Source organism: Melospiza melodia, chromosome 3 (genome assembly GCF_035770615.1).
Source record: "Melospiza melodia melodia isolate bMelMel2 chromosome 3, bMelMel2.pri, whole genome shotgun sequence".
In the NCBI taxonomy this organism is placed as follows: Eukaryota; Metazoa; Chordata; class Aves; order Passeriformes; family Passerellidae; genus Melospiza; species Melospiza melodia.
The window spans coordinates 128,497,056-128,511,607 of record NC_086196.1 but is presented as its reverse complement, the minus strand read 5'-3'; the positions used below and the strand labels follow the sequence as shown (position 1 = coordinate 128,511,607).

At 40.4% G+C, this 14,552-nt stretch overlaps 1 protein-coding gene across 2 annotated transcripts in view; it reads right to left on the bottom strand.

Moving 5' to 3' along the window:
* The window catches only part of FUT9 (fucosyltransferase 9), a 104,894-nt gene extending 93,652 nt beyond the window's left edge, over positions 1-11,242 (bottom strand). The window contains exon 1 of one of the 2 annotated variants that reach the window (XM_063153034.1): positions 11,055-11,242. The gene's annotated coding sequence lies outside the window, so the exon portion shown is untranslated. Of the gene's footprint in view, positions 1-9,841; positions 9,878-11,054 lie in introns of those variants that run through there. The other variant, XM_063153035.1, reaches the window with a different exon arrangement.
* Between the last annotated feature and the right edge of the window lie 3,310 nt (positions 11,243-14,552).

The following is a 14,552-nucleotide window of genomic DNA, read 5'->3' as shown; positions in this document are numbered from 1 at the left end:
TGCAATTTCAGGACAAGGTGGTGGAGTTTGTTGTTGGGAGCCTGGGAGACTGCCCCTGGACTGGGAGGCACGGTGTTGGTTTGCAGTGAATCCCAATTGCCACACATTGGTTTGGTTTGGGAACAGCTGAGGGTGGGCATGGATTAGATTTCTCTTGAAGCAAAGTAAACTGGAAGCTCTGCCTACAGTCTGTACCAAATGTACTGCAACCTGCAGTGGGGACAAAAGGATCTGAACTAATTAGTCCTTCAAATAGCCTCAAACTACTTTCAGGGTAATAGCATTTTTTCTGAGACAGGAAACTGGATCTAGTCTGTGATAAAACATATTGATCATGCTTAAATATAAGGACCTCCATACCAGATGCTGCTCTGCTCCTATTGGGCTGAATTAGTTGCTAATACAGATAAAAACACCCAAGTCACATTTTCTGCTGCATAAAATCCTCTAGAGATGTTAGTCTCTGTGTGCATTTTGCTCTTGTTCATCACAGGTAATTGTTAGTGAAAGCTTCAAATTTCTCCCATTTATATTCCCTAGGGTGAAAAAAATAAATTTTCAATAATTAAGTAAGAAGGAATAATTGGGGAAATGATACAAAGGACAAGGTGGAAATTAAGAACTGAAATAAAACAAATATGAGGAACAAAATGCAGGAAGAAAGTTTCACAGAAGTTAAGGAAATGTTAAGCAATGACTAAGAGGGAACAAACTAGAAAGAAAAACAGGTGGTAATGAATCAGGAGGAAAATGCTATTTTGAAGCAGTAGTTTGTAGAAAGCTTAAAAAATATATACATTTCATATATAGAGAAAGACTGATTTTTTGTACATTCAAATGTATACATACCAGTAGACAGCTATCTAGACTGATCAGAGACCATCTTCCCAAGTCCATACCAGCATTTGTTCATTGCTGGTGAAATAGCCTATGATTATCACACATTGCCTCCCCTTCACGGCATCAAAATTGTTGTCCATATTTTAGGGAAAATCTATGCTAAACTGATTTTGTACTATATGAGGAAGCATGGCTGAAGCTGGGGATTGGGAACTTAAAACCTTGGCTTCCATTTGTAGCTGTGCTTCTCTGACCTCCAGGGAGGGATAATTCTGGAGTTATTTTTTTCTACCTACCTGAAAACCATAGATAATCCATAGCCATTGCAAGGCATTAAACACTTACAAAAACAGGGCAAAAACATCAAAATTACTTATTCTATAACATCAAGAAAGGAACAAATATCTGCATAGTAATATGAGCAAAAAGAAATACAAATCAGGCCAATGAATTAGGCAAATCCAAAAAACTTAAAAAAAAAAAAAATCACTTCATAAATTCACTGCAGCAGATTGCTCTATTGGGAAACAAAAAAACCCCAAAACTGCAGTTTCAGGGTGGAGGATTTTAACCAGGTAGGGTGGCTGAGGAGATCATCTGCTATTGCAGACCAGAAAGAACAGAAGTATATATTTGTCTGTACGTACATATGTATAATTTGATATATATGCATATTCCTTTGTAAGTATATATATATATATATGTATGTATATATACACTAAAGAATTATATATATGCATATATATGTATACACACACAGACACACACACATATATATAAACCAATTATATGGTTAAGACACCGTGATTCTCTTCATCAGATTAAACTACTGCTGTTTTACACCTTAACGCAGAAAACTGCAGGTTTTCCAGTAACTTCTAGTAGGACATGATATAATTCCTCTAGATCTACAGCTGCATGAAATTTATCTGGGAAGAACGAAAGACAGCTTGGTATTTTTACACCAAAAAAAAAAATCTTGGAATTGTGCAAATTTCAAGAAAAAAGTTGTTTTGAAATAGATATATTTGTAAGGGTTTTTTTCTGAAATACTTTTCCACTGCAGTGTCTTTTTCCATTTTAAAGAAGTAACAAATTGGTTTGGTTTTATCATAATCAATCTTTTAAATTTATCTACCACTAAGTTGACCTAAAGCAGAATTACTGACTGAAAAAAAAAGTTCACTTTTTAAACTTTCAATTTATGTTTTTGTTCTTTTGGAGAACTGGTTAAACTGTAAAATTTCCATAAATGAAATCATGTTTTCAAGTGGCCGAGCGCTTCGTTGATAATGTAACAGACTCTACTTCTGTCCTTTTATTGAATTGAGTTGATTCATTCATACTGCAGTTTGCATGTGCAAACACATAGCAGCCATCTTCCTATTTATTTCATTGATTGAATCAAATTAAATTATTTTCAAGCTCATGCTGGATTTTATCGACTGTATAAAAATTCTCAGCCTTGAGTTTCATAGCAGTGCTGCTGTGTTTCACACCAGTGCAAGCAGTTTGGAGTTCCTTCCCATTGAACATTGGTACCACTTGCCAAGCAAGGCTTAAATGTCTATTGTCTGGAAAGCTCTATAAAACAGATGTAATTGTTGTTATATTTTTTTTTTCATTATGATTGCTTTAAAAATACAGATGCTCTCATCGATTTGTGCTTGCCTTCTCTAGGATGTCTGTGAAAAGAAGGCTTTTCATCTCAATGGGGCCTTAAGGAAACATACTTCTAGCTATATGCATTTTAACTGCCAAAATATTTTAAATGTCATTTTAAAATTTCTCATAGCTTTCTCCCTGAATACTCTTTAGTTTGAATCTCAGATACTGTCAGCTTGTGGCAGGTGGGCATGCAGGCCAGTGCTGGAGCTCCAGCAGGTCAGCAAGCTGTGTACTCAGTACTGAGGCTCAGTGAGGTCAAATAATTGTAAATTTTGTCTGTGTTCCCCAGGAAGCTCTGCTGGGGAGGCAGCTGGTCGTTCCTAGGCTCACCAGGCAGGCTGCCCAGAAAGGGTGGCTGGTGAGCATCTGTAGGGAAGCCATGGAGACCATCCAAGCAGCGAAGCTCAATCCCTTCCCTGAGCTCCCACCTTCCAACTCTAATACCAGTCCTAATGCTGAACGTAGGACATGGGCTGTCTCGGTGTAGCTGGTTGAGGTGTTTGTGGCAAACATTCTCACTGGAAATTCTCCTGATTATTGCAAGTTCTAGAATTAGCAAGCTTGTTACCTTCCCAAAAGCCGTTTGTTGGATACCACTGTATTTTCTTTTCCCATTCATCTAAATGGGGTTGCTTAAAAACTCTTTTTTAAGTCTGGTAGTTGCAAGAAACTAATTAGCATTTGTGTCAGAGCAATCTTACTTCATTATACTTAAACATTGGCCTTCAAACTATGGGTATTTGGAACTGCTGAACAACAATCTTAAGCAGCTAGTTTGTGAAAATCTTCTATTGTCAGCTTAAATAAATCATAAGATCAGTATAGCCTAGGTTGAGAGCCTTGGCTGATAAATTTTATTCTAAACATAGCATACAGGCAATAATTTAATTGTTTTAAGTGTAGTTTGATGTCCTCTTATTCTATTTAAATGCAATACTCAGCAGTAGTGGCTGTAAAATATTTACCATTCCAAATTCTAAATTGCAAAACTTTATGTTTTTCTGTTTTTCAAGATAAATTGGTAGTCTTCTGTTACTGACCCACACTCATGCCAATTCTAATTTCAAAGCATGAACTATTTCCATTGAAAAATAATCTTAATGGAGAATTCCAGCTTAACTTCTACCAAAAGTTCTGCCCTCTCCCTCTAAGACAATATTTTCACTACTTTGCCAAACAAGGGCTCAATTCTGATAAATTCAAAGTACTTGCCACATAAGTAACTTGATATGCACAATCAGTTAATTTATTGGAATACACTCCCTGTACTCTGCATCCTCACAAATAATTTTAGATTGATGCCTTCATTCACCACAGCCTTAATTTTAAGGAAGGTGTTTCTTTTCTAGTTTAAGCCATGGAAGAAAATTTACTGAAATCCTATCTTGTCAGAATACAAGTTCCACTCATTTTGCTTCCCAAAATTGAAATAACTTTGCTGGGTTTAGTTTGAAAAGAAAAAAAATATTTAAACCCAGAAATATTTAAATTGTTTCTGATATGCTTGTATCTGTATTACAACACACATACAACACCTTTTATTCTATCCAAAACGTTTTGATGAATAAACTGTTTTTTGAGGATTTCTAAATTTGTGCCTTTTATTTCAAAAGGAGAGATTTGAAATCTGAAATGTCATGCTGATAAAGAGAGAAAACTGGTTTTGTTGCTTTGTGAGCCTGCTTCACCCCGTGGTGTCTGGCATGGTCTCCCTGCCACCTGCGTCCATCTGTCCTTGGTTGGTGATCTGCTCTGGGCACTGCTGTGGGTACCTGACTGCACAAGATGTGGTGACTCATTGGAAGAAAGTCTTTGAATATTCAGGGAGTTAATGATGCTTAATTTTAAAAATAAAGGCTCTTGACAAATACAAATTGCCCCCCACCCCCCACCATATTCCATATTTTAGAAAGCACATACTCATTGCCTCAAAGAGAAAAATAATTTTGAAGGAAGCAATTATTTTATGTCATTGTGACCTTCAAAGCTTAGACCTTATGGATCCCTGCCTCTCACCTTTGTTCTAACACTGGCATGAGAAAACAGGCTTTCCTGCACTTTCAGCTCTAACACACTTTCTCAGTTTGAAATTCCTGTAGTAGCTGTCCTGGATAACCTAAGAGGAAGAAGACATCTGCAGAAAAGACAAGAAACCTTAGAACAGGTGGATTACTAATTAAATGTTCATTTTCAGTGTTGGTGGCTTTCCTTAATTCAGTAGCATTATTTACATTGTAGGTTTTGACTGTAGCATAAAATGATTACAATAGTTTTAAGCTGGTTTTTTTTTCCCAAAAGAGTACTAGGCTTAAATTAGACAAAATAAGTCATTTTACATAAAGACCTATGATAAATAACAGATGTAGATCCATGACAAATAACAGATGTCTATTTATTCTACACTTGTTTTTACAAGTATTTATTTGATCTTTTAGTGGCAGATATGAGGAGAAAAACCAAAATCTCCAAACATTAATATTAGAATGTTTCAATTTAGCCAGGTATGAGAGTGTGCATTATTTGGTAAAGAAATACAAATCTATGAGGCTGTTTGCTCACAGATTATATATGTATTCCAGAATCAAATATCTGGCATTTAAGTGTCTCTACAACATAAAAAAAAAAAAACAAAAACAAAAAAACCCAAAAAAAAATACAACCCCCCAAAAAAACAAAAACAAAAAAAAAACCCACCAAAAAAAAACCCTAAAAAAAACTGTGAAAGACTTTTTAAAACAAAGTAAAAATATTTGTGTATAGTTAATTCATTTCCCCCTACCCCAGTCTCTGAAATACGAGTAAGAATTTCCAGTAAGCTCTCCTTGAAGAACTAAATGTCTCAGGGGACTGGAAATCACATTTTTGGAGCCTTTCACCTCTAGTTCACTGATTCAAATACAGCCAACATGCAGTAGCGATGGAAAATCATTGAGATTTGAAAGCTGGTTTGTGGCCTGTGTGAAATGAACTGGTATTTCACTGCATTTCTTAGAGGATCCTGAGCAGGAACTTGGCACTTCTGAAGGCACTGATGCTGAGCTCCTTGCAGGATCCAGTTGGGTCCCCACAGAGCCACAACCAGGGCTGAGGTTATCAACTAAAATCCCATTCCAGACAAATTTCCTCAGTACATTGATCCCTTGGAGCAAATTGGTCCTTAGCCACCTGGAAGATCTCAGTGGGCAAATGTTTTGTCTTTGTCAGGAGGCTAGTGAAACCAGGCTGAAATGGCAGATCATTCTGGGGTCACCACACTGCACTGTTGCCTCCTGTGCTCCACAAAGGCTGGGTGAAAACAGTTTCGTTTTCCAGTTCTGGTAATCTAGTACTTTGTACTTCCAATTGTACTTTCAATTAGTTATACTTAATTTAGGGAGAAAAACAGCAGAAAAATGTTTCTTCCTGCAGAAAGAAATTACTATGTTTTTTGAGGGCAAGGGTGACTTTGACTCTTTCTTTAGACAGAGGTTCATCCATAGTTAGGAACAGTTTATAAAATGTCCTTTATGGAGATTATACCTAACATATTATAGAAAATTTGTCTGACAATATTTTTTTTCATAATCCAAAAATTACCTCAGTTCTGTTTCCCAGTGAAGGCTTTACATTATCTCTTAAACGATTGCATCTCCTTTATGCTCAGGACAAAACTTGCATATGTTTTTATGAAAATAAAGTAGTTTTTTTATGAACATTTAATATCTTGTATTAGGAGTTTCCTCAGAGGGAAGAAAGAAAAGTCTATCTTCATTAACCACTAAATATAACGTGGGGAAATTAAAACATTTGGATGTCATGTCAGCTATATAGGTTGTCTTCTATGATGTCACATTTTATTTTCTTTTTTTATGACTTTGACAGCATCATATTAAAAATTTGATTGCACTATGACAGTACAGGCTTTGAATTATTCAGCTTATAAGTGCAGTCTTGCAGGAAGACTGTTTTGTATTTCTTGCCATTTCTGAAAAATTGACATTTAAAAAAATGCAAAAAGAAAGGGAAAATGGTTACCAATAACTAATTAATAACTTGAGCTTGGCAAAGGTAACATCATTTTAATAGAATATCACACAAATTAAAAGCAGATCAACTATCATGTGCCACGTTTTTTAAAAGTTACTTGAAACATTATTCTCAGGTTGACGTTTTGGCCCTGAGAAGTAGATAGCAAACCTCCAATTCATTCTCAGCAAAGTCAGGACTTCTTTCGAACTGAAGAAAACCCATACATTTCTAATCTGATTTAAGCAGCTATCACTCTGAATTCTTGTGGCATTTAGTTGAATTACCCATCTCTTCTCTTAGCATACACTCATGCTATTAGTGTTTACTGAAGTCAATGGGGCTTTTTCCATTTGACTCCCATAAGGAAGCCAAACAGTCAACATTGGAATCTCTTGGGGAATTTTTGCAACTCTTTCAGGATTTATACTGTGCTTTTCCCATGATGCCTTGTTTTTGCCAGTTTTCTTTTTCATTCCATTTTACTACTGTCTAGTGTTAAAAAAGTGCAATCTGTTGGTTCATTTGCATCAAATAACTTTATTTGCAACCTTTTTCAGAGTGTCCAAATTTGTCTTTTCTTCATTACGACTTAAGGTTATTTTTAAACCACTAAGGATATTTTTAATCACTAAAGATAGAAACATCTACCCTCCATCTTGATTAAATTAATCTAGTCCTTTCGTGTCAGAACCTTAAAGCAAATAATCCCATTTTAAGAAATGTGTTATTCCCACACCCTAATATGAAATTTTAGTGGTTTCAGATATGAAAATATCATTCAAAGTCAAACCTTTTTCCAGTTAACATGACTATTATTTGGTCACAATATAGCTGCCCCTAGCAAAACATGTATTACTCTTTCTCACAAGAATTATCTCAGCTGGGTTGTCTGAGCAGGTAAGAACTGTAGGCCTGACTACTGCTTAGGAGGGTAAAGTGTGGAATATTCCATACGAGATACAAAATAAACCCTTCCAGCTGTGATAATGGGGAAAAATACAAATGATCTTTTCGTGTCCCTATTCCTCAAAAATGGATAGCAGGATTGTCTTTGATTCTGCTCACAGCAGTGCCTGGGGAGAATCTCATTCTGATTTAGCTGGGATCAGAATCATGACGATGGTTATACTACGAAATGGGCTTGCATTCCCTCAGAAATACTTGATGTTTATTCAAGAGTTCCCTCTGTCATTAAATACATGTATTTTGCTGTTCTTCATCTCTCTTCCAGCATCTCTAAATTCCAACTCGAAGATAAGAGTGCCTGCTTTCATGATTAGCAGTGAAAATTAATTATGGATCACTTACACTATGTTATTTTAGTTTACTTATTTAACCTGAATCTAGCCTGTTTCTACACATGAATCACCCTGGGAGAGCATTTTTTCATCCTTAAATAAACATTGACATGTTTGTGTTGCTTTCCTACTGATAAGCCAAACATCTCAAAATGTACAATTGGAAACAAGATATCACAATTCAATAACATTTCATTCTGCAACATCAATATCATTCTTCAAATATTCTGATGGAAATAAAAATTCAGGAGCTACCAGGACAAAAATTCTCTGTCCCTGTCATTTACTGCCCAATCTCTACCCAAGCAAACTCTGGTTGAAGACAACAAATGGTATCTACAAAATTGAAGAGTAAAAAATGTCAAAGTCGTACAGCGCACTACCAATTTTATGAGTTTTAACATCCATCCTCCTCAATGGTTTCAGGGTTTAAACAGTGTCCAAAAAAAACCTGACTAAATTGAAATCAGAATCAGAGTGTTTCCCTTAGGACTATATGTGTTTTGACTGAAAATAGGCTGACCATTAAAGGTGATAGAGAAACTTACTTCCATAATAACCTTAAAATCTTATTGTTTCAAACTGCCACCAGCTGTGGCAGGTAAGATGTGCTGAAATCATTGAGATGAGTCTCATAGAGATTCCTCTCTGCATTACAAGGAGAAAACTCTCATCCTGTGACTTGTACAGAAAAGCAAAAGCTACAGAATTATAAGATTTTTCAAATGATATGCTTTACTTGTATGTAAGAACACTTGAATCCCTTTACCCAGTGTAAAGCAGGAATAAAGAAATTCTCTGCGAGTAAGAAACAACACTATGAAAAAGTATCAGTGAAACACATGAAAAAGCACAAGCCACAATCAAGCTAAAATTCCAACAAAATTTAGCAAAAAGCAGGAATTAGGTGGGGGGGAAGACATTTTCCCCCAGCCTCCTCCAAGTCATTAGCGTTATCACAGCACCAGCTTCTGGAGAAGGGAGTGAAGATTGAGTGTGAATCTTATATTTGTACTTGCTGTCTATTTGGCAAAGAGGCACGAGGATGCTTTATTTATCTTTTTTATCCTTTCTTTCTTTCTTTTTTCCTTTTAATAAAGGCAGTTTCCAGGTCTTTAACATTACCCTGTGCCAGAGATAAAAAAAAAATAAAAGCATCGGGGACCGCCGCTGCCATAACAACCCCTCGACAGGGAACTATTGGGATACAGATAGTTACTACACTAGCCACCACCAGCCGTGTGCATCATGACACATAAAAACCAGAAAACCCTTTCAGAGACAGCATCCCGCCGTTCGCACTCGCCGTTCTGGGCAGCGAAAGAAGAGCAAGCGGAGACTTCCAGTCCCTCCACCCCCACCCCCTGCCCCCGTCACTTTATTTGTTTAATTATGCCGGTGGAGGGAGTGTTAGAAAAGTCCATTTGAGCGCCGAGCCCTGCCCGAAGCCGCTCCCGAGCCCCGCGGGAAGGGCCGCGCTTGGCGGCTCCGGGGTGGGACCGGGACCGGGACCGGGACCCTCGGCCGCCTCCCTCCGGGGCCGCTCCGGGGCAGCCGCCGATGCTGCCGGGCTGGGTCCTCCCTGCCCACCTCCGGATGGTCCCTCGCAAAGTTACGGCGCTCTCCGAGCCGCCCCGGGCGGGCGGGGTGCGGGCTCGGGGGGCTCGGGGGGCTCCTGGCCCCGGCTGGGAGCGGCGCTGCCGGGCTGTCCATGGGAGATCCCCCTGGGAACGGGCAGCGGTGCCCGGGAGGGGCAGCAGGGCGGGAGCCCCTCCCTCTGCTCGCATCCCAGCGGAGCGGCGGGGACATCCCGGCTGCCCCGCGGACCCTCCGCACGGGCGGAGCGGAGCGGGCCGGGCCGGGACCCTGCGTTCCCCGGGGCGGGGGCAGGGCTGGGGCGCGGAGCCTCCCCCGCGGCCCCGCTCCCCCAGCACCCAGCCCCGGGGCCGCTCCGGGATGGGAGGCGCGGGAGCGGGGGATGCAGGGCAGGTGCTCCGCGGGCGAGGGCGCCGGGCCCGGTCACTCACCCGTCCGAGGCGGGGGCTGCGGATGGCGCGGCGGCGGCGGCGCTGCCCCCGGGGCGCGGGGGGCGGCGGGGCAGGAGCAGCAGCGGGCGCGGGAGCAGGGGCGAGCGGCGGGGCCCGGGCTGCTCCTGGGCGCGCTCTCGCTGCCCATCCCCGGCGCTGCCGCCGTCGCCGCCGCCGGAGGAGGATGCGAGGGGGAGCCAGCCCCGGGCGCGGGCACGCGCAGCGGCGGAGCGGGGAGGGAGGGGGGACCGGGAGCGGCGCGGGGGCGCGCAGCGCAGGGGGAGAAGCGGGGAAGCTCGGGCTCTCGCTCTGTCCTTCGGCGCTTCCATCCCTTCGTCCCCCAGCCTTTATTTTCTCATTTTTCTACACCTTCTCCCTCCATCCCTCATCCCCGCATCCTCCCATCCATCCGTCCCTCACCCCTCCATCCCTCCACCCGTTAACCCTCGTCCATCCGTCCATCCCGCCATTCCTCAGCCCCTCCGCTTCCCCGGCCGCGGAGCCGCCGTGCCCCCGCGTCCCCTCCCCGCTCTCTCCGCCGCAGGCTGTCCCCGGAGCTCCCCGGGGCACGGCAGGCGTGATGCTGCCCCCGCGGGGCATCCACACTCCCCCTTCCCTCCTCCTGCCCCCGGGAAGGGCGAGCTGCTCCTCTGAAGGACAGGAGGTCCCCAGCCCCGCTCCCTCACTCCCGCCACAATCCCTGAAGAAAAAGCACTGCTAGAGCTTTCCTATCCTGCTCTCCTGCTCTTCCTTTCTTCTGCTTCTTTTTTTTTTTCCCCTACACGGCAGGAGGAAACAAAACGGTTCTGTGGTAGGGAAAATGGGGGTAAACAAGAGGGAAATATAGAATACAATCGTCATTGATTGTATGAGAAACCAACCATACACTGGATTAGTTTTTAAAAGCAGTCTTTCAAGCTTGCTCCTGAAACCTAAAGGATTTATTGGATGTTTATTTAGGATCAAAAATAATACTGATCATTAAATATAAAAGAAAAAAACAGCTCAAAGTACATTGTGTAAAGATGAGACCTATGAATCAAGCAAGTCAAAAAATCAAGCACACCAAAAGCTGGCTATCAACTCTTTATCCTCGTCCTGAACTCTCCCTGCATTATATAATGTTGATAAACTGCTGCAAGTACATTTGGGGAAAAGATACTGCAAGGATGAGAACATACTGCTTTTTATTAGAGCACATTAGTATCCTTACCTGACAAGTAGTTGCTTCAGAGGTTCATTTGCACGTTTCTCATCAACCCTCCAAGTAAACAATTTACTCGATTTTCAGTGCAGACATATGATTCCCTGGTGTCACTGTCTCTGTCCTAGACGTTTCTGAATGGCTTGTGGATTAATTTACTGTGCTCTTCTGCTCTGCCTTGTACCAGGAGCTGTGCAGGTATCAACAGCTCCCACTTGTGAAGCCAGGAAAGAGAGAGATTGGGCAGATTTCCAGGTAGCTCCACAAACTGCTGATTTGCTGTAAGGGCTAGAGTCACCTAGAGAGTGGGTCTGGTCTTCTAGCAGGTTTATTCAGAAAGAGAGGCCTGACCCAAAATTCACTGTAGACAATACAAACATTTCTATAACCATGGTGGGAATTGGTTCAAACCCCCGTGAGCTTGCTGCTGGTGTGAAGGTATTTTTGAGTGCAGCTATTCTAGTGAGAACTCCCTGGGAACAAGAAAAATTACTCCCAGGGAACAGGAAAAGGTACTAAAATATGCATCTTTTTCATAAGATTATTGAGAGAAGGTCAGGGACCTGTCTCTGTTTCCCTGCAGCTGTTGGCAAAAAAATATGTACTGGAAGGCAGGTTACAGCCCCTGGTTGGAGGATGTTTTGTGTTGCTGTAGGATCAACCAAGCTACCAAACACAAAAATGAAAGGGGAGGGAAATTACAAGTCCAGCTCTGGGCATCACTAAAATCAGTAAGAGAAGAACTTAATGTTTCATTTTGAACCACTGCAGCCTGCAAAGAAACTCAATAAATTAATCTTCCAGTGTGTTTTTCTTCTCTGGTCTCAGTCCTGGGATTAGATCTAAGCACCATTCTAACTTGCAGATTTTTACTATTTTGCCTGCGTTTGCCCCTCCTCTTTGCCTCCTCCAGCAGAGGATCTAGGCTGTTAAGAGAAATGGATGTAGTCAGAGAAGGGAAATAGGGCAGTGGGAAAGATTTGGGCTCTGTATAGATAATCACATCTTCTTATCTAGCATGAGAGGTAAAGAAATTGGCTTATATTTTTTAACATAGTTAAGACAGGAGTTTAAAATATTTCATGTAGTTTTTAATATAGCTAATTTTTTTTGTTGTTTCTCACTTGCTCTCTAGTTGCTGATTAATGACTTCAGCAGGGACAATACAATAGTCTGGTAGTTAGAGTCATTCCTGAGAAATGAGAGACTGAGTGTACACATTTTTTTCACTGAGATTCAGAATAGGAAATGAACCGTTGAGGTCCTGTCTTTCCTCAGATGAATGGCTTTAGCTCTCCTATCTTTGACTACAAATTTAGCTTACATTAAAGCAAGCTTGTCTATGCCCCCTGAATAGTTTTTTTTCACCAAAATTATTTTGTTGACAATTGGTCAGTTCTTCGGGAAATTACAGGGCTTACTTCAGATTCTGGCATCCTCTTTACATATTTGTGCAAGGATTTATGTTTATGTACAATGATTTAGCTGTTTGTAAATTATAGCAGAATTTTACTTATGAAGAATACAAATATTAACTTTTATATTTCAAAGACATTGTAGTGAGCTGGTTTATTCTTAGATACTAGGTTTCCTCTCTTCTATAAAACCTTTGTAATTGCAGAAAATATTTTTTTTTCTCATGGAAGATAAAATGTAGGCTTTTTGTGATTATAGTGTTGCTATATAAATTTGCAAAGGCTGGCTGCTCAGCTTGCCATCTTAGACTGGAAACACACTTATGCTGTCTTCTGTTTGAAGGTTCCAAAATATTTTCTGAGAGCACGGTAATAGGTTTTACCCACATAATGGAGAATGTGGATATTAATAGATATTTTTAAAGTAAAAAAGCATGATACTGTCAGGGTCAAAAGAAACAGAACAATATTGCAAAAATAAAACAAAAGAAACAATTCCATTCTCAATCAGTTCGCCAACTGCAAAAGTAGATATTTATCAAAATAATGGAAAAAAAAGAAAATTATTTCTTTTTAATCTAACATGATCTTATTCACACGAGATGTTTTTAAAGGAAGAATATTTAAGAGCTTACTGAAATTCTTACATGCTGTACCTAAATGTGTCCTCTTCCACTGGTGCTGTTTCCATAAAGTTAATCCCATCAGAGTTTGCAGGGATAGGCCTCCTTTTTTGTCCATATTTATTTTAAAGGACCGAAACCTCATGCCTGTGGGAGTCCGGTGTGCATTTAACTATTTGCAATTGATTGGGGGTTAAGTGCATCATTTAAAAATCTATCACCCTTTGGCTGGGTGTTGTTGCCATTCATTAGTCTCGGCTTGCTTTAGGCCTGGCCCCGTTTCTGTGGCTGGATTGCCCAATGCCAGCCCCTGGAGCCATGCAATCAGCCCGAATGACCTTGATGGGCACAGGGACTTGGTGCAGTTTGCAAAGTTGGGGACAAGGAGTAGGATCCTAGATTGAGACCAGAACCGTGTTGTACAGTGAGACCCGAACCCAGAGTGAGGCTTTGGGTTTGATTCGGTTTAACAAATAACACAAAATGTTGTTAATATTTGAATCTGAGAAAGAACTGTATGCTTTCAGAACTCTGATATCTGAGTGGTTTAAGTCTCTCTTTTTAGCCACATTAACTGTCTGTTAATGTCTTTATTTTAGAGAAAAATAATTAAAATATTTTCTATATGGAAATGTACATAATAGATTATATTACTGCTTTCTTTTATTCACAGGAAATTTTGTTTGCCCAAGATTAAGAATAAGTAATCTGCTGTGAAGTAGGGTGCTTTGGGGTTTGGGTTTGGGGGTTTTTTTGGGGGTATGTACACAGTACCATTTTTGTTAAGTAAAGCTGTTTGCAAAGCAGCAGTTCCACATTATAGAGGATAATCAGATTTAAAATTTAAAATTAAATGCCTCTGCACTATGACTCATAGGACTGATCCTGTGAAAGTGTTTTGCTCCAACAGGCCAAGACAAAGCAAGGACTTAGTTCTTGAATTCAAAATGATCTGGGGTACCACTATCTTTAAAGGGACCATGCTGCATCTAAGCCTCAAACTCCACTGAGCTCAAAGGATAGCTGTGAAAACTACAACTATTCTAGTTAAGACTTTCTGTCACGAATTTCTGAACAAATTTGGTCATCTTCTCTTTCCAAACACAAAAACCTTTACAGGTAATATTATATCAGCTGGTGAAAAAAGCGAGAGAGAAGAATTGAAATGCAGCTACCCCTTTTCTATTACAGGAACAACTTCGGAGAGGGAAGATAGAATCAGAAACCAAACATATGGTATACAACTGGTATAACTTTCTTCCCATTTTAGTCAAGTGTAAAAGGGACAAATAATTGAACCAAGGAACTTCAATATACTTACAGATTCTCATAATATGCAGTAGATCTTTACAGTTCTAGTCTCCAAGGAGATTCTTGAGTAAATAATAATGACTTTGGCCTCTTGGATAAATGAAGATGGATGCACTGAGAAAAATCTAATTATAGATTTCTCCTGCCTCTTTCCTGCC